Source organism: Chiloscyllium punctatum, chromosome 35 (assembly GCF_047496795.1).
Source record: "Chiloscyllium punctatum isolate Juve2018m chromosome 35, sChiPun1.3, whole genome shotgun sequence".
Lineage (NCBI taxonomy): Eukaryota > Metazoa > Chordata > Chondrichthyes > Orectolobiformes > Hemiscylliidae > Chiloscyllium > Chiloscyllium punctatum.
The window spans coordinates 20,779,878-20,804,559 of record NC_092773.1 but is presented as its reverse complement, the minus strand read 5'-3'; the positions used below and the strand labels follow the sequence as shown (position 1 = coordinate 20,804,559).

Genomic DNA, 24,682 nt, shown 5'->3' with positions numbered 1-24,682 from the left:
TTTGTGAATATTCTTTCCCAATCTTCTTGATGCTTCCATTATTGACTGTTTATCTTTATAATACAGGAGCTGGACTCGGACCAGAAGGGGGGTGCTGTTCCAGCCTGGGCCTGCGTGTTATGATCTGGTAGACCTGCTCAACACCTACCAGACCCAACTCCAACTCTAGCTGCAGAAACTTCGGGAGCCACTCCTGCAGGAAGCCAGCGAGATCCTCACCTTCTTCACGTTCTGGGAGGCCCACGATCCGTAAGTTTATTATTCCATTTTTATTTTCTCGATTGTCGACTTGATCCCGTAGGACCCGAGTCTATTCTTCCAGCGTTCGGGTCCTTCCTCCCGAGACCTCAGCCAGGGTCTCTGATGCTGCGGTCCCTTCCTCCACTGCCTCCAGTCCTCATTCCAGGTGCTGCATTTCCTGCTCATGTTTTTCTAACATGGCGGAAAGTGGTTCTACTGTTGCTTGAATCCACTCTCGGAGTTCAGTGGACTCTAAGAGTAAGTACTGCTGACCTGCTGGATCCAAAGGGGCCATCTCAGCAAACTGAGCACTAGCTGCAGGCAACCCCGATACAGTAGGGGAGTGCCCTGTCTGCTGTCCTCCTTTCGGCCCCTTTCCTCTACCGGTCTTCATCCTGGCAGTAAGTTTCAATTAATACTTTTTTCTCCTTGAGGTGGTTAAAAAGAGGGGGGTGGGGGGTGGGTAAAGGTCTACTTTGCCCAGGGATATGGCAGAGAGCCCAGTACAGCAGACCACTCTGACTGCCGCCATCTTGGATCCTTGGCAAAACAATTTGATGAATCTCTGCCAGTTTCTCACCTGCTTGAATGTGTGATGGTCACCATTTCCTCATTAAGACATTGTTTGTTAAGCAATAACACACAGGAATGCTTTCACTTTCTTTCTCTGTAAATGCCCTTTGGTATAACTGTTTTAAGTTCTCATCTCTCTGCTGTAATTCAATCAGCTTAGCAGAGCTAAAGATGTTTGCATATTTACCGATTTGCTTCTGCTCTGTGCCACTTATCTGATTAAAAAAAAAGCCTTGGATAATATTATGTCAGTTTCCTTACCTGCGCCTTTTTATCTCACCTGCTTCAACTTGTGCCTCTGTGACCTTGTGATCACACAATCAGGGAAAATTCCTGGATCAACAATCTCCATGTCTTCAGTTGTCTGCGTCTCCACTGGCTTTTCAGCTAGAGTAGGCAGCACACCTACCGGTGAATCAGCTATATCATTTGCAAGGACAAATTGTATTCCCGGATCCGAGAGTTTGTCCAGGACTCCTGCCACAAATTCTCCACTCTTCTCTGGACTCTCTATCCTGACTTTACATAATTGAGCACTTTTTGTCTCAGCATGAATTCCTGTCACCAGGACCTTTTCTGGCAATAGTCCTTCAGGAGTGCGTATCTCCTCATCCCTCAGCATTACAGACTGAGAGAATCCTGTGTCCCTTAATGTTTTAATCTCCTAACCTACTGCTCCTGACCTATGTGAATAAACTTTACCCTTGCATGTATATTTTTTCAGCAGATCTGGTACTTCTTCCTTAATCAACCTCTGATCACCTCATACACTCTGAGGCAGATGTCTAACTTTCCTTGAGCGTTTTGTTACTAGTCCCAACAAATCTCCCTGGCTTGTCTGGTATTCTTACATCTGGCTTTCCCCTAGCCCACCACTGCTGTGATTTTATGTGGCCCACTTTATTACAATGAAAACATCAGAGTTTTTGACTTTTTTGTCCCCTTCAAGGGTTTCTTCTTTACCCTGTGCTATGTTATCCTGATGATCTTCACTGAGACCTGCCTTTCCCTTTCCACGTGAGGATTTCTCTTTGCCCCAACTTCTATTCCTCATGGACTGAAATTGATTCTGGAAGCCAAACTGGGTTTTATGGACCAGCTCATAATCATCAGCCCCTTCAGCTGTGAACCTCGCTGCTTTAATTCTCTGCTCTTCCACAGGAGTTTGCACTACTTCAGGCAGTGAATCTTTGAATTCATCCAAAGTAATTACCTCTCTAAGGACATCAGAGGTTTGCTCGATTTTTGAAGCTCTTATCCATCTCTCGAAATTACTCTGTTTGATCCTTTTCAACTCAATACAGGTTTGACCAGGTCCTTCCTTCGATTGCTGAAATGTTGTCCATAGGCTTCTGGTACAAGCTCAGATGCACTTAAAATGGCTTTTTCACCTCCTCATACTCCACAGATACCTCCTCTGGTTGTGACGCAAAGACCTCACTAGCTCTACCTACAAGTTTTGTTTGGATCAACAAGACCCACATTGCTCCTGGCCACTGCATATGTTTAGCCACCTTTTCAAATCAGATGGTAAAGACTTCCACGTCCTTCTCATCAAATTGAGGCAATGCTTGAACGTACTTCAACAGTTTCTTACTAGGTATCTGACAACCAGGGGCTTGCTCATCCTCAATCTCCTCCTCACTGAGCCTACCTTCCGCCTTTATCTCAAGCCTTTTATGTTGACTTTACTTTCTAAGTGTCAGCTTTTGAAGTTCAAAAGCCCTCTCTTTTACTTCCTCTTCTGCCACTCTCTCTTTTTCTCTCTGTTTGCTGCCCTCTCTTTTTGCCTGTCTTCTGCTTTTAATCGGAACTCAAACTGTTTCATTTCAAAGCTGCTCCCTCCTTACGTCTTGCCTCTAACTTGAGCTGCTTCATTTGCAATTGAATCCTTGCCATCTCTGTAGATTCTGAGGGTTCCTCCAGCAAGTTTAAATGCTGAGCTACTGCTGGAATTCTCTCTCCTCACAGAAGCAGGCAGGCCCAATTCCAGCTTCTCTGCTCATTCCTGCAGCCTGGTCTTATTCACTTTTTGCAAAACTGCCAACACCACCACATCCACATCCAGAAAATGACGTGCAAGAACTGTAACAAACACTACATTGGACAGACAGGCAGAAAACTAGTCACCAGGTTACATGAACACCAACCAGCCACAAAATGGCATGACCCTCTCTCACTAGTATCCTTACATACAGATGAGGAAGGACACCACTTTGACTGGGACAACACATCCACTTAGGACAAGCCAAACAGAGACACGCACGAGAATTCCGAGAAGCATGGCATTCCAACTGGAACTCTATCAACAAACACATCGTGTTAGACATCATCTACCACCCCCTAAAAAAAAATGAACAGGAAGTGACTTCACCACAGGAAATAACATCACCAACCCACAGAAACCCAAACATATAAATAGAAAGCAGGAATCATGTACAGTGCTTCGCCTGAAGGCCCACTGAAGATGTTACCCAGTAGGGTGACGAAACATCTGGAAATGAACCTTCCAGCTCAGTGAGCAAACCTACACCCAAAACCTCAACATGAGCTACAAATCTTCTCAAAACTCACTTACATCCAGAAAATGTTTGGCGACTGAAAGAGCCTTTACTATCCCAAGCTTTATCTACCCAACCAAACCAACACCCGAAATAAAGACACTAGCACTTACCACTCGCTGTGTGAAATCCCGCAAAGAGCGCCCAATCTGTTATGGACTAGGCCAGACCACTCAAGACATTCTTCAGCAGGCAGCCCAGACTAAAACTTTGCAATTTGTTTCAGTAAGTGTACAGTGAAAATTACCCAGAGTAAGTTAGCTAGGTTGACTACTAGATTTTAAAACTGACAAATGTTTATTCACAGAATTACATCACGAAACATGCACAACAGAATAAAGAGCCCCTACAGAACTCAGTCTATCCAAACTAGACTTCAGTATGCTGTTCCAAATATATACAACAGCCTCAATAAGCAAATTCCCTTTAAAACACAGTATAAATGGAACACATGCTTACAGGTTGAAGTTGAAGGGCAGAAAGAGAGAGAGAGAGAGAGTTTCCACGCAGCTCCCTGTTGAACTCCCAACCAGTTCTAGACTGAACTGCTCAGCTAGAGAGCTGACCACGCCCCTTTCATTATACAGGTCACTTCTAAAACATGACCACTTTGGCCTGAAGTCTCACCTATTTACATATAAACAAAAGGCCTCTCAAAATCCTTTCCATCTCTGTACCAAACCAGACTGATCGGAACCCGGCCTGGTTTATTACCCCTCTGAAAAACATCAATGACAGAGTCTCCTTGAGCCAAGGAACAGCTTTTAGGTTAAAAAGAGGGACTAGTTTTGTGACACTATGGAGACAACGGATGCATTCGAGTTTATCTTTCAAAATTTTATGGAATGTGGAAAGGTTCTCGCAGACTGCAAAGTAACAAATGTCACTCCACTATTTATGAAAGGAGGGAGTGGAGAAATGGAGAAGAGTCAGCAGGAGGAATAATGTTCAAACCTATGATAATTGGACACACCAACAAATAATGATAGAATTGGGTAGAGTTCACATGAATTGATGAAAGTGGACATTATTAACCCTGTTGAACTATCTTGAGGATGTTACTTGTAAGGATCTAAAATTTGAATATTGGCTGTTGTCAGAAGCAACAAGTATATGTAGATTTTTATTAACCACGAAGTGGCTTTTCAATTTAAAATAACACAACAAAATGGCTGCAAGTAATGATTTGACTCTGTGAACCTGTACTGCTGCTTTGCTAAATAGAAGATAAGGGAATACAATGGATTTTTCACAATATGAATTGTAAGACAGTGATTTAGTATTTGAACTAACCCTGTACGAGCAAACATGGGGTGATTCTGTACGTATAACAATCTGTTTCCCAGGAAATATCCCTGGATTAACCTGCTGTAAATCATGTCACCTTATTTCATGTGATTGGTCTTATTGTAATTAAGGCTATACTGTCTCTTAAAAAACCTATAAATAATGTGTAGTTTTCAAATGTAATTGCACAATTTTGACATGGAGTGCGGGAAGCTTTAACGTCTGTGTTGCTGGACAGAATTGCGCCAAGGTGCCATGCTTCATTAAACTGATAACCTTGCTTTATGCAGACCACATTCCGTTGATTCTTTTGACCGATCTTGACCCAAAAGGTCCCTAAAGAGGGCTCTAGATCTTCACTTGTAGCTTAGAAGTATGGTGCATTTGCATTTTTTGATGGCTTTTGGTAAGGTCATAATCCAATGAAGTTCGTAAGCACAATTAGAGTGTACGGGTTTGGCGGTAAAATATTGGATTTTGGTTAACAGACAGAACAAACAGATCATTCTCAGGACAATAGACTGTTATTAGCAGGGTACCACAAGGACCATGGTTCACAATTCATACAAATAATTTGACTGTTGGGACCAAATGTAATATTTCCAAATTTTCTGACGACACCACACTGTCAATTCTAAGTTCTGAAAAGACTGCAAGGAGACTCAAAGCTGAATTAATGGATGAGAAGATAATAGATGGACTCGATTGTAAATAAATGTGAAGTTATCCACTTTGGTGGAAAAACCAGAGAAGCAGAATATTTCTGAAATGGTAAGAGTTTGGGAATGTTGATGACCACAAGGACCTTGGTGCCCATGTTTATGAGTTATCACAAGCTGTCATTATGGGTGCACCCAGCAATTAGGAAGATGGTATTAGTCATTGCAAGAGCGTTTGAGGACAGTTAACCTCCTGCAGTTGTACAGAGTCTTGATGAGGCTACACCTGGAGTTTTGAGTACAGCTCTGGTCTTCTTATCGAAGAAAGAATATATTTGCCATTTCGTGAGTGCAATGGAAATTCACCAGACGAATCTCTGGGATGGCAGGTTTGCCTGATAAGGAAAACAAAATTGAGGAACATTATGGGCAGGATGGTGGGTCAGTGGCTTAGTCCCTCACAACACCAGGGATCCAGGCTCAATTCCAGCCTCAGGTGACTGTGGAGATTTGCACGTTCTCCCCGTGTCTGCGTGGGTTTCCTTCGGGTGCTCCGGTTTCCTCCCACAGTCCAAAGGTATGCAGGTTAGGTGAATTGGTCATGCTAAATTGCCCGTAGTTATCAGGGATGTGTGGGTTAGGTGCATTAGTCAGGGGTTAAGTGGAGAGTAATAGGGTAGGGGAAGGGGTCTGGATGGGATACTGTTTGGAGGGTCAGTGTGGACTTATTGGGCCAAATGGCCTGTTTCCACACTGAAGGGATTGTATTCTTCAATTAAATGATCATCTGAACTCTCGACATTTTGAAAGAATAAGAGATGACCTCACTGTAACTGACTAAATTAAACAAAAAACAGGGTGGCTCAGTGACTCAGTGATTAGCTCTGCTGCCTCACCGCACTGGGGATCTGAGTTCGATTCTAGTCCTCGGGTGACTGTCTGTGTGGTGTTTTGTGCATTGTCCCCGTGTCTGCATCGGTTTCCACAGGATGGTCTAGTTTCTTCCCATAGTCCAATGACATGCAGGTTCAATGAATTGGCCATGCTAAATTGCCCCATAGCATCCAGGGATGTGCAGGTTAGATGGATTTATGTGGTTGATGCAGAGTTCAGGGGTAGGGTGGGATGCTCTTCGCAGGATTGGTACAGACTCGATGGGTTGAATGGCATCTTTCTGTAATGTAGGGATTTTATGGTTCTATTAAGTTTTTATAGTGAGTGATAGGGTGGATGCAAATCGAGTATTCCCCCAACCAGGGTACAAGGAATCAGAATAAGGGCCAGGTCATTCATGACTCAGAGGACTTTGGAATTCTCTCTTCCCGGGCTGCAGAAACTCAGGCAAAAAGGCTTGTTCAAGACAAAAAGCAATAGATTTTTGGATGCTAATAATATCAATGGATATGATGAAGTGGATAAAAATGACATTGTCAGCCCTGATCTGTTTGAATGACACAGAAGGTTCAAAAGGTCAATTGGCCAAACTCCTGCTCTGACTTTCCCAGGATATGGATATTGAATGGGCTCACTGAAAGTAGTGCTTTTGTCATACAGGCATACAGCACTGAAACAGGCCATTCGGCCCAAATTATCCATGCCTACTGGGTTACCTAAACTGAAGTAGCCCCATTTGCTCATATCCTTCGAAACCTTTCCTATCCATGTGTCTGACAAGATGCCTTTTGAATGTTGTAATTGTACCTGCCTCCACCACTACCTCTGGCAGTTTGTTCCATGTATGCACCACCCTCTGGGAACAAGTTGGCCCTCAGGACCCTCATAAATCTTTTCCCTCTGACCTTAAACCTATGCCCTCTTGTTTTGGACTCCCCTAACCCAGGGGAAAAGATCTTTACCAATTTACTTCATCTGTGCCCCTCATGATTTTATAAACCTCTGTGCGGCTGCCTCTCAGCCTGTTATGAACAGTGGAAAAGAGTCCCATCCTAACAAAACCTCTCCTTGTACCTCAAACCTTCTAGCCTCGGTCACATACTTGCAAATCTTTTTTGGATTCTTCCCTGTTTAATAACTTTCTTCCTGTAGTAGGGTGACTAGAATTGTACGCAGGAGTCTAAGTATGACCTTAATCAGTGTCTTGTGCAGTTGTGACACGATGTCCCAAATTCTTACTCAATGCCTGATCCTGTAGGTTCTCTCCTGTTGGAGCTATCACTTGCCAGGCACCTCAGTGGCTTGAATATCACTTGCCAAAACATTTTTAAAGTTCAGGTCTGACTGTATATGAACACATCCAACTTTGTATCTGAGGGCCTGTGAATGGTGCTGAACACGATACAGTCATCAGCGAACATCCCCACTTCTGACCTTACAATGGAGAGAAGGTCATTGAGGAAGCAGCTGAAGATGATTGCACACTCCTTCCCGAGGAACTGCTGCAGAGATTCCCTGGTCATGAACTAATTGACCTTCAACAAGCAGAACCGTCAACCATGGTACTCAATAAAACTTCAACCAGTGGAGAGAATTGCTCCTGATCCTTCACTGATTGCCAGGGAACCATTATGCCAGATTCACTAAATTGCACTTTTGACACCAAGGACAGTCACTGTCATCTCACCTCTGGAACTCAGCAGGTTGATCCATGTTTTTGAAACAAGGCTGCAATGAAGTCAAGAGCTGAGTGACCCAAGTGGAACCCAAACCTAGCATCAGTGAGGTGCATCTGTATCCTCAAGTGGATATAATAGATTCCATGATATCTTGGAGTTGGAGCTGGAGGCTTTGAATTATTCTGATCTAGCCTATATTGCTTCAACAATCACTGAATCAAAGTTATTGCCTTTATCTGTCTTGCCTGCTTACAAGATGTTGATTGAATTTGTCTTTATTCCAGCAGTGAATATGAGTAATTCATTGTATGTGAGGAAGAATGAAATGTTTCTCAGAGACAGGGTGCAGTACCACAGGAATGGCAGATTTTGTTTCTTCTTTTCATTAACTGTTGGCAGGAACTCAATAGCTCAATTGTTGACATTTGATGGAATAATGTCCTTCCTGAAATCTCAGGCAAAACAACATACTGACTCATGAAGACTCATGTTCGAAAAGGTCACCGCAGAAATTCAAGCAGCAACTAATTGGCCTCTGGCGCAGTCAAGTGGACAAATGCAAAACTGCAAGAACAGCAAAATGGATGGCAGGCAAGATGATGGGCCACTTTTGCACCAACGAGGTAGCTACCTGATGAAGGAGCAGAGCTCCGAAAACTTGGACTTTCAAATGATCCTGTTGGACTATAAACTGGTGTTGTGTGATTTTTAACTTTATCTGAGAGATGGAATATGGGCATTTAATTCTCATCTCGAGCTACTCACAAAGGGATGGTGGTGAGCTGCCTTATTGAATCCCTGCCTTATGTGTGCAGTAGATATTCTCACAATGGTCAGAGATTAGTACTGAGGCAGTGTCAGAGGGTCAGTACTAAGGGAGTGTTGAACTGTCGGAGTCAGTACTGAGGGGGTGCTGCACTGTCGGAGGGTCAGTACTGAGGGAGTGTTGAACTGTCGGAGTCAGTACTGATGGGGTGCTGCACTGTCGGAGGGTCACTGCTGAGGGTGTGCTGCACTATTGGAGGGTCACTGCTGAGGGTGTGCTGCACTGTCGGAGGGTCAGTGCTGAGGGAGTGCCACACTGTCAGAGGGTCAAGACTGAGTGAGTGCCGCACTGTCAGAGGGTCAATGCTCAGGAAGGGCCACACTGTCGGAGGGTCAGTACTGAGGGAGTGCTGCACTGTCAGAGGGTCAGTGCTGAGGGAGTGCTGCACTGTCAGAAGGTCAGTACTGAGGGAGTGCTGCACTGTCGGAGGGTCAGTACTGAGGGAGCGCCACACTGTTGGATGGTCAGTACTGAGCAAGTCCTGGACAGTCAGAGGGTCAGTACTGAGGTAGTGCTGCACTGTCAGAGGGGCAGTACTGAGGAAGTGCCGCACTGTCAGAGGGTCAGTACTGTGGGAACGCAGCATTGTCGGAGGGTCAGTGCTGAGGGAGGGTCGCACTGTTGGAGGGTCAGTGCTGAGGTAGTGTCGCACTGTCTGAGGGTCAGTACTGAGGGAGTGCTGCAAGTCAGAGGGTCAGTACTGAGGGAGGGTCGCACTGTCGGAGGGTCAGTGCTGAGGGAGTGCTGCACTGTCAGAGGGTCAGTGCTGAGGGAGGGCCGCACTGTCGGAGGGTCAGTGCTGAATGAGTGCTGCACAGTCAGAGGGTCAGTACTGAGGGAGGGCCGCACTGTCAGAGGGTCAGTACTGAGGGAGTGCTGCACAGTCAGAGGGTCAGTACTGAGGGAATGCCACACTGTCAGAGAGTCAGTACTGAGGGAGGGCTGCACTGTCAGAGGGTCAGTACTGAGGGAGGGCCGCACTGTCGGAGGGTCAGTACTGAGGGAGTGCTGCACTCTCAGAGGGTCAGTACTGAGGGAGTGCTGCACAGTTGGATGGCAGTGCTGAGAGCTCGCTGTACAAGTGTTGAATCTCTGCTGAGGCAGCATTTGTCCATGCTCGGGGCACTCCGGAAGGAGTGCTGCAGTTGGAGGACCAATGCTGCAGTCTTCTGGAAAACAGTGTTGGACTGTGAATTCCATTCAGGACAAAAGATTCCAGATTGATATGATTTTGCAGAGCTTCAGAGAGTTATCCTGTAGCTAACATTAACTCCTCAGCTACCACTAAAACAGATTGCTTGTTTTGACTTCCTTGTTGTTTGCGACAGTTTGCTGAGTTGTTCATTTCCTACATTAGTGAGCCTCAAATAGACTGTGGGTTTTTGTAAAAGACCTTGGGATGGATTGAGATTCTGAAAGGGGCTATAGAAATGCAATCATTCTTTATATCGCCAGGCTCCTGATCACTGCATCATGTCTGCATTGGTGGTACAGGTTTGGTTGCAGTGAATGCTCCCATTGTTCAACAGTGTGCTGAGCAGAATTTAACTTGAAGAGTGGTTTTCTTCTATGGTGTAGATACAGCCCTGGTAGGAGACAGTGAGGGATTGGGGAACGTACTTTTCTTTCTGTCAAAATGCCACAGGACTGCACACTAGATCCTGAAAGCAAGTCAGGTTTAAAGTCAAAATTCTCCCACATTTTAAAATCTTGCAGCTTTCAAGAAATCTTTGAGCAGCGTTTGCCAGCAAAGTAACACTGAGATTAATAGTGCTCACAGTGATCATTGTACAAACTATCCAAAGGCTTGTGATCAAAGGTAGTATGTGTGCTGTTGCTGGGGACATACTTTTTAAAAGAAATTCCTTTTTCCTTTAACTCAATCACTCTTTCCCTCTTTTTCTCTGCCTGATTTGTCCCCCCCCCCTCCATTTCACCCCCAATTTCCTCCACCTTTTCCTGAGATTTTACGCGTGAACTGTTGAAGGAATCAACTGTTGTTCCCATCATTCACAACTTCGGCTCACACCGCCAACAACTTTCGAGGGAAAAATACCTCGTGAGGTGACAGGTGAGGGAAATTATCTCTCAGGGGGACGGCTGTGAGATGCCTCCCTTGCCTGTAAAACCTAAACTGGTATATTTACACTTGCGTGACATTCAATAACACGGGGACCCTTGATTCCCAGAGAAATTGGGCACAGTCCCTGGCTTACTTCTGCAGACCTCAGTTGGATCAAATGTGACGGGGCCAAGAAACATTGTACAGCTCGTCAGGACAGACTCAGGAATTCCACACTCATCAATTCCCACACTTCCCTCCTCGACTGCTCTAATCAGGACAGAGCAAAGTGCCCCAGCGCTTGCACTTTCAACAAAAGCTCATTAGCTCTGAGAGACTGCATGTTCACCTTCACAAACAGGCACACTTGCGTGGTGTGTAAGCTGCATGGTACAGTGCGAAAAGTCTTCAAGATCAGACAGAGAGACAGAAACCAGGGATCCACACATACACACACACACACACACACACAGTCTTCAGAGATGGCAGGACAAGTTGAGAACACACACACACACACACAGTCTTCAGAGATGGCAGGACAAGTTGAGACCACACACACACACACACACACACACACACACACACACACACACAGTCTTCAGAGATGGCAGGACAAGTTGAGAACACACACACACACACACACACACACACACACACACACACACACACACACACACACACACAGAGTCTTCAGAGATGGCAGGACAAGTTGAGAAGCCATTAAAAAGGCAGAAGGTGTCTTTGGCTTTATTAAATCAGGTGCAAAATACAAAAGCAAGAGCTGAACCTTTAGCTACCATGGGGTGAGCTCCAGGTGGAGGACTCCATTCCATTCTGAGCATCACCCTCCCTGCCCACCCCTACACATACTCTTAGGGAGGAAGTCAAGGTGGAGAGGTGTTTCACTGGAGTGGCTGAGGGATGAGGGGCCTCAATTACATACAGGGACTGGTGAAACTGAAGGTGTTCTCCTTCCAGCAGGGGAGGTGGGAGGGGAGACTTAACAGGGGGCTTCCAACTCCCGTCGGGGTGCGACGGGCAAAACAAGGAGGATCTGTCTTCACTGGTGGGGACGTGGTGGTAATTGACTCCCAGGGAGAAAGAGAGGGAGGATGAGGAGAATTTGGGTTTTTAAAGGAAGGAATTGTTGTGCTCAAGAATGCATGGCCGGAAACAGTTGGGACAACAGCCTTAAAAAAGACAGGAAACCAGAACGGGCGAATTTGTCAACTCTCTCAATGAACAGGCGCGATGGTCTCCTCCGAATCCAAAACATGTTGAAACGCGAAGTGGAGCAGGTAGGGATAAGAATCCCTGGGGAAGAGAGAATGCGAGGGAGAACCGGGGCGGGGCTGCTCTACAACACCCTGTGTCCGAGACAGGTCTGGTGGCCACCCTTTGCTGGCGCCGTTTCTGAACACCGTGCCCTCCGGCAGCCTGGCGTGACAGCCCTTCCCCCGTCAGTGCCTGCACCCACACCACACGCGCGCACACACCGGCTGGTTTCCCCTGCGTCTCTCCTTGGCTGCTGGGAACTGGTGTCTTTTAAGCACGACCCCTGCCCCACACCCACCACCACCCCCACCCCCCCCCCCCACTACTCTCGGTGGGCAGCAGCCCCTCACCCGCACCTGCCCACGTCCTGCACAAACCCCACTTTTGTTGGTCGGTAATCTGCTCTTTTCTGTTTTTTATTATTATTATTTAAGCTTTGCAGGTTATGTACAGTCATTGTTAGCTGTGAGGAGAGGGCTAAAGAGAGCCCGGGGTCAGTGGTGGGGGGGGAGGGGGGGGAAACGGGTAAGGTGAGCCGCTCAGAAGATGAGGCAGCCCCAGTTGTCCTGGGAGCGTTGGGGTTGAGAGGACGGGACCGGGCTCCTTCGGCGCCATGTTCGCTCGACGTTGGCCGGGGAACGGCCGGAGCTCGTCTTGCGCCTGTCGCCGTGGGGACGGCAGCCCAGCGGGCCCGCCACAGCCAGCGCCCTGCCAGGGGGCCGGGCGAGGACCAACTCGGTGGCCACACTAGGCCCACCTGCCTGCTTGAGGCCTGCTGCGGCCTGCTCCTCACTGCAGCTCACCGAGGACGGCGTGGAGCACTGGCTGCTGCGACTGCTCCCCATCTCCTCCTCCTCCTCGTCGTCCTCCTCCTCATCGTCATCGTCATCGTCGTTGTCATCCTCCTCCTCTCCCTCCGCCGAACTGGCGCGGCCCTCGCCCGCCACCAAGGACTGGGAAGAGGTGTGGATGCTGCCCTTCCTCCTGGCAGGCCCGGGCCTGGGCCTGCGCCTGGGCCTGGGCCTGGGCCTGGACTGACCCGAGGTGGACGGCAGGCTGAAGCTGCTGCTGCTGCTGTGGCCAGGGCTGCAGCGTCCACTCGATTTATCGGTCTGCGTCTGGGCGTCCGACACAGTGACGGTGCATTGGCGTCGAGGCCTCTTGAGGCAGCCCCGGCCTGCCGGCCGTCCCCTCTGCCGCGGCCTGGCCTCTCCCTGCTCACAGCCGGCGGCCATCGACTCCTGGACCAGCCGCAGGTTCACCTTGGTCTCCCCATACGACCGCTTGAGGGGATAGCCATTCTCTCTGATCCTGCTCGGGTAGGCCTCGTCCGTGGAGCTGCACAGCTGCTGCCCCCCCTCCTTTTCCAGCTGGCCGCGGGTGTGTCTCAGCTGCGTCCCCGCCCCCGGGTTCTGGCAGTCTCCCTCCCCTGGGTTTCCGCAGTCTCTCTTCCCAGTGCTCTCGCAGCCCCTCTCTCTGGGGGCCCCACAGCCCCTCTCCTCGGGGGTCTCGCAGTCACTGTCACAGCCACTCTCTCCTAGGTTCTGGCAGCCCTTCTCCCTGGGGGTTTCGCAGTCCCCCTCCCTGGGGGTCTCACAGTCCCTCTCCCTGGGGGTCTCGCAGTCCCCCTCCCCGGGGGTCTCGCAGTCCCTCTCCCTGGGGGTCTCATAGCTCCATTCTCCCGGATTCTTGCAGCCCCTCCCCCCTGGGTTCCTGCAGCCCCTCTCCCTTGGATTCTTGCAGCCCCTCTCCCCTGGGTTCCTGCAGCCCCTCTCCCCTGCAATCTTGCAGCCCCTCTCTCCTGGGTTCCTGCAGCCCCTCTCCCCTGGATTCTTGCAGCCCCTCTCCCCTGGGTTCATGCAGCCCCTCTCCCCTGGGTTCCTGCAGCCTCTCTCCCCTGGATTCTTGCAGCCCCTCTCCCCTGGATTCTTGCAGCCCCTCTCCCCTGGGTTCATGCAGCCCCTCTCCCCTGGGTTCATGCAGCCCCTCTCCCCTGGGTTCCTGCAGCCCCTCTCCGCTGGGTTCCTGCAGCCCCCTTCCCCTGGGTTCATGCAGCCCCCTTCCCCTGGGTTTCTGCAGCCCCCTTCCCCTGGGTTCATGTAGGCCCTGTCCCCCAGATTCTGGCAGCACCCTTCCCCTGGGTTTCTGCAGCCCCTCTCCCCAGGGTTATTGCAGCCCCTCTCTCCTGGGTTCCTGCAGCCCCCTTCCCCTGGGTTCTTGCAGCCCCCTTCCCCTAGGTTCATGTAGGCCCTCTCCCCCAGATTCTTGCAGACCCCTTCCCCAGGGTTCCTGCAGCCCCCTTCCCCTGGGTTCATGCAGCCCCCTTCCCCTGGGTTCCTGCAGCCCCCTTCCCCTGGGTTCATGCAGCCCCCTTCCCCTGGGTTCCTGCAGCCCCCTTCCCCTGGGTTCATGCAGCCCCCTTCCCCTGGGTTCTTGCAGCCCCCTTCCCCTAGGTTCATGTAGGCCCTCTCCCCCAGATTCTTGCAGCCCCCTTCCCCTGGATTCCTGCAGCCCCCTTCCCCTGGGTTCCTGCAGCCCCCTTCCCCTGGGTTCCTGCAACCCCTCTCCCCAGGGTTATTGCAGCCCCTCTCTCCTGGGTTCCTGCAGCCCCCTCCCCCTGGATTCCTGCAGCCCCCTTCCCCTGGGTTCTTGCAGCCCCCTTCCCCGGGGTTCATGTAGGCCCTGTCCCCCAGATTCTGGCAGCCCCTCTCCCCAGGGTTCATGCAGCCCCTCTCCCCAGGGTTCATGCAGCCCCTCTCCCCAGGGTTCATGCAGCCCCTCTTGCCTGGGTTCTGGCAGCCCTTCTGCCTAACCGGGGCCTCCACGTGCTTCCTTTTGCCCTGGGCCTTCCTTCCTGGCTTCAGTGTGTCAGCTGCGGTGGCCGGCGCCCCTCCCCTGATCCACCTGGAGCCCGCCCATGTCGTGTACGCCCTCAGCTCGTAGGGCATCTCCTTCGGGTAGGCCGGGCGCTGGCCGCTCAGCTCGCCGGCGGAGGCACACTTCCCCTGCGATGTGGAGGCCACGTCCAGGCCCAGGCCTGCGCTCCAGGGCTCCCATGGGCTCTTGCCTGGCGGTGCGGGCGCTGGTTCTGAGGCGGTCTCCGATTTCCTGTCCGCTGCCACGATGCAGGGCTGTGGTTTCCTCTGCCGCCGCTGCCTGCGAGGGCGCCCCCTGGGCCGGGGCCGCCGACATTGCGACCGCCGCTGAGACTGTCTGCTCTGGTATATCATCACCTTGTTCCCTGTCCTCACCTTGATTTTGGTCTGGTGTTGGCAGGACGGCTCCTGGTCGTAGCGTAGGTCCAGCTGCGAGCTGGAGGACGGAGGCAGTGGCCCCTCGAACTGTTCCCGGGCGTGGAGGCAGGCGTCTGCCTTGTCTAGCTTGTCCATTGCTCTCCTCCACTGTCCTGGCCCAGTCTCGCCTAGTCAGCCAAGGGGCCCGGCCGTCTCAGAGTCCAGCTGCAGCACAGGCCCCCCAGCTGCCGGCCTACCCTGGGGCCGGGGCGCGCGAACACTGTGCTCCCGCCTCATCAAGCTCTGCTGCGGTTTACGGTGAAATCAGGCAGCCCTCTACCGCATGGCGGGCATCTTGCAAGGTGAAGAAATCAGTGGGAGGGCACCGCCAGAGGGGACGAATCAGGTCACCTAGGAGAGAGAGAGAGAGAGAGAGAGTGCACAGCAATGTTCAACTTTACAATCCAGCTCGTCCTCACTCACTCTGTCTCTGACACATACACACACACAAAGGCGAGGACACAGAACGAGACCTCCTGTGTTAGCATCAGCTGAATAAACCTAAACTGCCCGTTCTAATCCCACTTTCCAATAGTTTGTGGGACTGAAGTGAACATCTCTCCTCCAGCTTGAGACCCTTCGACTCCTGTTAGCTGTGAAACAGGCTGGTTTGGAGTAGCGCAAGGCCCGAGCTGCAGTACAAATGAATGGATGGTTTCCAGATCAAACAGGATAGCCACAGACCTTTGGATTTATAAGTGTTCTTCTTATTTCCTGTCTTATCCTTCTGCCATTTTACTTGAGTCTGTGTACTCTGGTAACTGACATCTCTGCCAAAGGAAACACGTCTCCCCCTGTCCCCGCTACACAAGCCCCTCAAATCTGTCCACCCTGATTAACTCACCCAATTACTGTCCTCTGTTTTAAGGAAAACAATCCTGGCCTACCCAACCTTTTTCTCTCCACAGAAGCTGCTTGACCTGCAGAGTTTTGCCCTCGCACTTGGTTATTCAGCACTGGGCAGCAGTGTTGGGAGTCCTAGAATCAAACAGCGCAGCATCAGACTCTTCGATCCAATCAGTCCATGCCAATGATAATCCCAAACTCAGCCAGTCCCATCTGCCTGTGCTAGGCCCAAGTCATCCCAAACCTTTCCTGTTCATGAACTTACCGAAATGTCTTTTAAACATTGTAACTGTACCTGCAACCACCACTTTGTCTGGAAATCCATTTCGCACATGAACCACTCTGCGTTAAAAAATTGTCCCTCACGTTTTGTTCAATCTTTCTCCTCTCATCTTAAAAATACATCCCCTAGTCTTGAAATGCCCCAACCTCAGAAAAAGATGCCTGCCATTCACCTTCCCGTCTTGATTTCATAAACCTCTCGAAGGTCACCCCTCAGCCTCCAAGGCTGCAGTGAAAAGAGTCCCAACCCATCCAGTTGTGTCTTTTGATGTGATCATTAAACAGAGTTATCAAAACAAAACCGTTTTCAAAAAGACTACAAAATCTGGGCATGTATCAATAAAAATTAATGACAAGTTTGCCAAAGAGAGGGGGATAAAATTAAAAATCACATAACACCAGGTTATAGTCCAACAGGTTAATTTGGAAACACTAGCTTTCGGAGCACTGCTCCTTCATCAGGTCGGTGTGGAACAGGATCATTAGATGTTGGGGTGGCACAGTGGCTCAGTGGTTAGCTCTGCTGCCTCACAGCGCCAGGGACCTGGGTTTAATTCCAGCCTCGGGCGACTGTCTGTGTGGAGTTTGCACATTCTCTCCATGTCTACATGGGTTTCCTCCCCCAGTCCAAAGATGTGCAGGTCAGCCATGCTAAATTGCCCATAGTGTTAGGTGCATTAGTCAGAGGCAAATGGGTCTGGGTGGGTTACTTTTCGGAGGGTCGGTGTGGACTTGTTGGGCTGAAGGGCTTGTTTCCACACTGTAGGGAATCTAATCTAATTTATAGCAAAAGATCACAGTGTCCTACAACTGAAATGATGTATTGAACAAACTTAGATTTCTATAAAATCTTTCATTTTTTCAAGTGGGTAACAAGTGTCAGTTCATTAATATGTTAAACCCAGAGCTTCTTTCAAGTCACATTCTCGAGATAACTTAAGGCTTTATTAAAAAAAGGTGATGTCCTTCGTTACCTTTGTTATCTCGAGTATGTGACTTGAAAGAAGTTCTAGGTTTTACACTTCAATGAGCCAAAACCTGCAACCCATTCTAAAAGATCAAAGACTTAACAGCAATGGATGTAGGTTTGCTCGCTGAACTGGAAGGTTCATTTCCAGATGTTTTGTCACTATACTAGGTAACACCATCAGTAAGTCTCCAGATGAAGCACTGCTGATCTTTCCTGCCTTCTATTTATATGTTGGGTTCTACAGGAAATAGCATCACCAACACAAAGATCCCCAAACATATAAATAGAAAGCAGGAAACATTAGCAGTGCTTCGTCAGGAGGCTCACTGATGATGTTACATAGAACATAGAACATAGAACATAGAACATAGAACATAGAACATAGAACAATACAGCACAGAACAGGCCCTTCGGCCCACGATGTTGTGCCGAACTTCTATCCTAGATTAAGCACCCATCCATGTACCTATCCAAATGCCGTTTAAAGGTCGCCAATGAATCTGACTCTACCACTCCCACGGGCAGCGCATTCCATGCCCCCACCACTCTCTGGGTGAAGAACCCACCCCTGACATCTCCCCTATACCTTCCACCCTTCACCTTAAATTTATGTCCCCTTGTAACACTCTGTTGTACCCGGGGAAAAAGTTTCTGACTGTCTACTCTATCTATTCCTCTGATCATCTTATAAACCTCTATCAAGTCACCCCTCATCCTTCGCCGTTCCAACGAGAAAAGGCCGAGAACTCTCAACCTATCCTCGTACGACCTACTCTCCATTCCAGGCAACATCCTGGTAAATCTTCTCTGCACCCTCTCCAAAGCTTCCACATCTTTCCTAAAGTGAGGCGACCAGAACTGCACACAGTACTCCAAATGTGGCCTAACCAAAGTCGTGTACAGCTGCAACATCACCTCACGACTCTTGAATTCTAGTGTGGTGATGAAACATCTGGAAATGAACCTTCCAGCTCAGCGAGCAAACCTACATCCAGAACCTCAACCTGAGCTACAAATCTTCTCAAAACTCATTAACTTAACAGCAATCTAGGTTTATTCAATATATTGTTTCAGTTGCATGTTACTGTGGTCATTTGCTATAAATTCTGTGCATTTTTGATCCTGTTCCACAGCTACCTGATGAAGGAGCAGCACTTGGAAAGCTAGTACTTCCAATTAAACCTGTTGGACTATAACCTGATGTTGTGTGATTTTTAACTTTGTCCATCTCAGCCCAACCAGCAACTCCACATCAAAGAGAGGACGGTCATTACAAAGGTTCATTTAGTTGAATGATACCAGAGCAACACATACCCGAAATGTCTTCATTTGACTTGGTACTTTAAAATTGCTTGTGGAAATGAAGTCAAAATCTCTCCTCCAGCTTGAGACCCTTCAACTCCTGTTAGCTGTGAAGCCAGCTGAGTTGGAGTAACACCTGCATTCCCCCCTCCCTTCCCCGCTTACACCCCACACAAGTACCTCACCGCAAGTCAGCACAAAAAGTCCTGGAAATGAGACTGGCCGAGAGACATCACAGGACCAATGGATAAAACGAGACGACACGTCACACGTGACACATATGGGCTGAGGTAGATGGAGAGAAAGTTCAGACAGGAAAGACAGAAAGAAAGCAGTGTGAGACAGCCAAAGGACGGGGACAGAGCACTGCATGTCTCGGGATTTTGAGGTTTTAGTTTGATAGTTCTTTTGTGGGACACCGCTGACTAGGGCAGTATTTATTGCCGGGAGGACAGTTAAGAGTCAACCACATTTCTGTCAGTCTGGAGTCACACGAGGAAAGAGCAGCAGTTTCCTTCCCTAAGGGACATCAGCGAACCAGATGTTTTTCTTTTTGACAATTGACATTGGTTTCACGGTCATCGTTAGACTCTTAATTCAAGATTTGTGAAATCGTCAAATCAAGCAGCTTCATAAATAAAGAAATCGTCTCTGACTAATTAGAAGTTTTTTTTCGAGGAACCAGAGTGGATCGAGAGGAACTAGCAGATGTGTTATATGTGGACTTTAAGAAAGCGTTCGACAAGGTATCTCGCAAAAAGTTACATCATAAGAGCCCAAGGTGATGGGGGTAGTAGTTTTGACATGGGTAGAGAATTGGCTAATGGAAAAGACACAGTGATTGGAGTTAAGGAAGTCTTTCTCAGGTTACTAACCCCTGTTCCGAGTGGGATTCTACAGGGATCAGTGTTGGGACCACAACTGGTTACAATACACGTTAACGACTTGGAAGGAAGAGGAGTGTGTCGTGTGGCCAGATTTGCAGGTGACACAAAAACGAGATGGAAAGGCAGGTTGCGAGAGGGATACAACAAGTTGGCAAATGGAGTTCATTTCGGAAAGGAGAACAAAAGAACAGACCACAACTTAAATTGATAACAGCTGCAGAATGCGGCAAGACAAAGGGACTTTGGGGGAGCCTGTGCATAAGGCACAGAAAGCTAGCACACAGGTAAGCAGGTCATAAGGAAGGCTAATGGAACATTAGCCCTTATTTCAAGGGGGTTGGAGTACGAGAGTAGGGAAGTCTTACTGCAATTGGACAAGGTGCTGGTGAGGCCATATCAGGAGCACTGTGAGCAGTTTTGGTTCCCCTTATTTAAATAAAGATAATGTTTCACGTGGAGGCAGTTCAGAGAAGGTTCACAAGGATGATCCCGGGTAGGGAGGGATTTTCTGAAGAGCAAAGACTAAACAGATTGGGAAAGTACCAATAGAGCCATAGAGATGTACAGCATGGATACAGACCCTTCGGTCCAACTTGTCCATGCCGATCAGATATCCCAACCCAATCTAGTCCCACCTGCCAGCACCTGGCCCATATCCCTCCAAACCCTTCCTATTCATATACCCATCCAAATGCCTCTTAAATGTTGCAATTGTCCCAGCCTCCACCACTTCCTCTGGCAGCTCATTCCATACACGTACCACCCTCTGTGTGGAAAAATTTCCCCTTAGGTCTCTTTTATATCTTTCCCCTCTCACCCTAAACCAACTCTAGTTCTGGACTCCCCCAGCCCAGGGAAAAGACTTTGTCTATTTACCCTATCCATGCCCCTCATGATTTTATAAACCTCTGTAGGGTCACCCCTCAGCCTCCGACGTTAACGGAGTTGAGAAGAATGAGAAGTGATCTCTTTGAAATATACAAGTTTCTAAAGGGTCTTGACAGGGCAAATGCTGAGAGGATGTTTCCCCTTATGGGAGAGTTTAGAACAGATGGCATAGTCTCAGAATAAAGGTGTGCCAGTTTAAGACTGACATCAGGTCAAATTTCTTACAGAGTGGTTAGCGCTGCTGCCTCACAGCACCAGGGACCCAGGTTCGATCCCACCCTCAGGTGGCTGTCTGTGTGTGGAGTTTGCACATTCTCCCCGTGTCTGCGTGGGTTTCCTTTGGGTGCTCCGGTTTCCTCCCACAGTCCAAAGATGTGCAGGTTAGGGTGAACTGGCCATGCTAAATTGCCCACAATGATAGGTGCATTAGTCAGGGGTAAAATATAGGATAGGTGCATGGGTCTGGGTGGTTCACTCTTCAGAGGGTTGGTGTGGACGTGTTGGGCCAAAGGGTCTTTTTCCATACTGTCGGAAATCTAATCGAATAGAGCATGGAAAAAGACACTTCAGTGGAACCATGCCAAAAGTAATCCCAAACTAAATTAGCCCCATCTGCCTGCACTTGGTCCCTATCCCTCCAAACATTTCTCATTCATGTACTCATCGAAATGTTTTTTAAATGTTGTAACTGTACTCGCATCCACTGCTTCCTCTGGAAGTTCATTCCACACATGAATCACTGTCTGTGTAAAGACTAGCCCTCATGTCTTTTTAAAATCTTTCACCTGTCACCTTATAATTATGCCCCCAGCCTTGAAATCCCTCACCCTGCCATTCACCTTATCTATACCCCTCACGATTTTATAAACATCTGTAAGGTCACGCCTCAACCTCCGACACTCCAGTGAAAAAAAACCCCAGCCTATCCAGTCTCTCCTTATAGCGTATCCCCTCCAGTCCTGGCAACATCCTGGTAAATCGCTTCTGAACCTCTCCAGCTGAACAATATCCTTCATGTAACAGGACAACCAGAACTGGACAATGTCACCCAAAAGAGGCCTCACCAATGTCCTGTACATCTTCAACATGACGTCCCCAACTCCTTTTCTCAAAGGTTTGAGCAATGAAGGCAAACATGCGAAATGCTTTCTTAACCACCCCATCTATTTGTGATGCAAGCTTCAAATAATTATGTTTCTGAGCCCCTTGTTCTCTCTCTGTCCTACAACGCCACCCAAGGTCCTATTTTAATTGTATAAGTCCTGTTCTTGTTTGTTTCACTAAAATGCAATGTCTCTCATTAATCCAAATTAAACTCTATCTGCTGCTATTCAACTAATTTACCCAAATGATCAAGATTTCTTAATAATCGAAGATATATTTATTCACTGTCCACTATATCGCCAATCTTGGTGTTACCCATAAACGGACTAACCAAGCCTTCTACATTTTCATCACAATCATTAATATAAATGACAAACAGAAGTGGACCCAGCACCGTTCCCTGTAGAACACCACTAGGCACAGTTCTCCAGTCCGAAAAACAACCCTCCACCATCACTCTCTTGTCCCCTGGCACTGAGACAATCTTGTAACCAATTCTTCCCTGAGGTCTGAGTGTCTTTGGAAGTCTTTGTTACAGAGAGCTGTGGAGACAGAGTCTTTGCAGAGTCGGATGCTCAATCATGATCTTATTGAATGGTGGAGCAGAATCGAGTGACCAAGTGGCTTACCCCGGTCCGATGTTTCTAAACTTATAAGATCATCGTTAATTTGTGCAACATGCCGTGGGGTGGTCACTAAGGCATCAATTGAGGGGTGGGGGGGGGGGGGGCGGGGGCAAGGTCACAGATGATGCATACCAGAGTTGGGAGGCACCATTTAGCATTCACTCGGTGAAAGTGAGGATTGCAGGTGCTGGAGATTAGAGTTCAGAGTGTGTTGCTGGAATAGCACAGCAGGTCAGGCAGCATCCGAGGAGCAGGAAAATCAACATTTTGAACATAAGCCCTTCATCAGGAATGAGGCTGAGAGCCTCAGCAGTGGAGAGATAAATCCACCCCAAGGCTCCCAGCCTCATTCATGATGAAGGGCTTTTGCCCGAAACGTCAATTTTCCTGCCCCTCGGATGCTGCCTGACCATCTGTACCTTTCCAGCACCACTCGAATTTAGCATTCACTGTCAAAGAGAAGACTCAGAATGTTCACTACAGTGAGGCATGAGAGCATGCTGGGACACACTTCACACATGACTCATCAGACCCACCTTTTCCGACATTAATCCCTGAACCGAGCACTCACCACATTTACTGATGGTCCTGTTGGATGAGCATGATCTCTGCCTCAAGACTGTCAGACCAGATCAAATATAAACCGGGTGGAACAGTGACATCAGTGTCCAAGGACAGGAGTGAGTGTGATCTCATAAAGGGACAAAGTATTATCACAAAGGAGTGAGCAGCACGTACTCTCAGGACAGGGACAGTGCCATATTAGACACAGAGAAAAACAACTTCGACTTTTTTAAACCAAATGTAAATCTCCCTCTACTCTTTTTAACCTGAAAGTAAGGCTCTCTCTACTCCTTTAAATGGAAAGTAAATCTCCCTGTACTCTTTTAACTTGTAAATAAAGCTCGCTATACTCTTGTAAACTGAAAGTAAATATTACTCTATTAAAGCAAAAATAAATGGAAAGTGAGGCCCCCTCTATATTGTCCCCATTACATATTCCAAGGATAGGACAGCACAGTGCCAGATTCACACGGGGCGAGATACAAAGTAAACAGCCCTTAATTTTTAATAAAGGAAGTCATGTTGTCTTGACACTGTCTCCTTTGAGCAGAGGGAAAGCACAGGGTTAGGTACAATGTAAAGCTTTCTGGACTCTTATAAATCGAAGGGAAAGTTCCCTCGATACCATGGAGACAATGAGGTCTGCAGATGCTGGAGATCAGAGTTGAGAGTGTGTTGCTGGAAAAGCACAGCAAATCAGGCAGCCTCCGAGGAGCAGGCAAATCGACGTTTCAGGCCAGAGCCCTTCATCAGAATCACGATGCCTGACCTGCTGTGCTTTTCCAGCAACACGCTCTCAACTCCCTCGATACTATCCCAATCAAACACTCCCAGGAGAATGACAACACTGGGTTAGATACAGAATGAAGCTTCCTCTGCACTGTCTCCATCCAACACTCCCAGGACAGAGTCAGACACAGAGTCAAGGTTTCTTTACTCCTTGAAACAAAGTAAGGAGGAGTTCATTGAATGCATCTGCGAGAGTTTTCTTGAACAGTATATAATGGAACTGCCAAGGGAGCAAGCGGTCCCAGATCTGGTCCTTTGCAATGAGATAGGAATAATTAATGGTGACATAATTAGAGATCTTCTTGGAAGGAGCGATCACAGTATGGTTGAATTTAGAATACAGATGGAAAGTGCAAAGATAAAATCCAATACTAGGGTCCTGTGCTTAAAGAATGGAGAACACAATAGGATGAGGGAGGAGTTGGCTAAAGTAGGCTGGAAGCAAAGACTTTGTGGTGGGACAGTTGAAGAACAGTGGAGGACTTTCAAAGCAAATTTGTCAAAGTGCTCAGGAACAGGATATCCCAGTGAACAGGAAGGACTGTAGGAAAAGGGGTAATCTGCCATCGATGTCTCAGGAAATAAGGGTGGTTATCAAACTGAAAGAGAAGGCATACAAAGTGGCCAAGATCAGTGGGAAACGAGAAGACTGGGAAAGCTTTAAAGGTCAACAGAAAGCCACAAAACGAGCTGTACAGAAAAGTAAGATAGATCATGAGAAAAAAAACTAGCTCAGAATATAAAGGCAGTGCAAATATATCAAACAAAAAAAGAGTGGCTAAAGTAGACATTGGTTCTTTCAAGGGTGAGAAGGGGCATTTAGTAATGAGATATGAGGAAATGGTCGAGGAATCAAAGAGGTATTTTGTGTCAGTCCTCACAGTGGAAGACATGAATAACATGCCAGTAACTGACAAAGAGACAAAGGTAGGTGAGGACCTGAAAATAATCATTATCATGAACGAGGTAGTGTTGGGCAAGTTGATCAAGTTAGGAGTAGACAAGTCTCCTGGCTCTGATGGAATGCATCCCAGGGTGTTAAAAGAGATGGCGGGAGAAATAACTTATAGTAATT

At 48.1% G+C, this 24,682-nt stretch overlaps 1 long non-coding RNA gene across 1 annotated transcript in view; it reads left to right on the top strand.

Annotated features, from left to right (window-relative positions):
• Positions 1 to 24,682, top strand: part of LOC140459747 (uncharacterized) — a 126,419-nt gene that overhangs the window by 25,525 nt on the left and 76,212 nt on the right. The window contains exon 2 of the long non-coding RNA XR_011953858.1: positions 67 to 249. This is a non-coding gene — a long non-coding RNA (uncharacterized lncRNA). The remainder of the gene's footprint in view (positions 1 to 66; positions 250 to 24,682) is intronic.